Here is a 771-nt window from a genome sequence, read left to right on the forward strand (position 1 = left end):
AAAGGAAAAATAAACAAATGGGATTATGTCAAACTAAAAAGCTTCTGCACAGCAAAAGAAATAATTAACAGAGTTAAAAGACAACCAAAAGAATGGAAGAAAATATTTGCAAAATATACATCTGACAAAGGATTAATATCCAGAATATACAAGGAACTGAAACAACTTTACAGCAAAAAACCAAGTAACCCAATTAAAAAATGGACAAAGGAGCTAAATAGGCATTTCTCAAAGGAAAATATATGAATGGCCAACAGACACATGAAAAAATGCTCAACATCACTCAGCATTCAGGAAATTCAAATCTAAACCATTCTGAGATACCATCTCACTCCAGTCAAGATGGCTAATATCCAAAAGACTGAGAATGATAAGTGCTGGTGAGGTTGCAGAGAAAAGGAACTCTCATACACTGTTGGTGGGACTGCAAAATGGTGCAGCCTCTATGGAAAATGGTATGGAGGTTCCTTAAAGAACTGCAAATAGATCTACCATATAACCCAGCTATCCCACTGCTGGGTATATACCCAGAGGAATGGAAATCATCAAGTCAAAGGTATACCTGTTCTCCAATGTTCATTGCAGCACTATTTACAATAGCCAAGAATTGGAACCAGCCTAAATGTCCGTCATCAGATGAGTGGATATGGAAACTGTGGTATATATACACAATGGAATACTACTCTGCTATAAGAAAGAATGAAATATTGCCATTTGCAACAACATGGATGGACTTAGAGAAAATCATATTAAGTGAAACAAGTCAGGCAC

This window comes from Galeopterus variegatus, unplaced genomic scaffold (genome assembly GCF_000696425.1).
Source record: "Galeopterus variegatus unplaced genomic scaffold, G_variegatus-3.0.2 Scaffold885, whole genome shotgun sequence".
Lineage (NCBI taxonomy): Eukaryota > Metazoa > Chordata > Mammalia > Dermoptera > Cynocephalidae > Galeopterus > Galeopterus variegatus.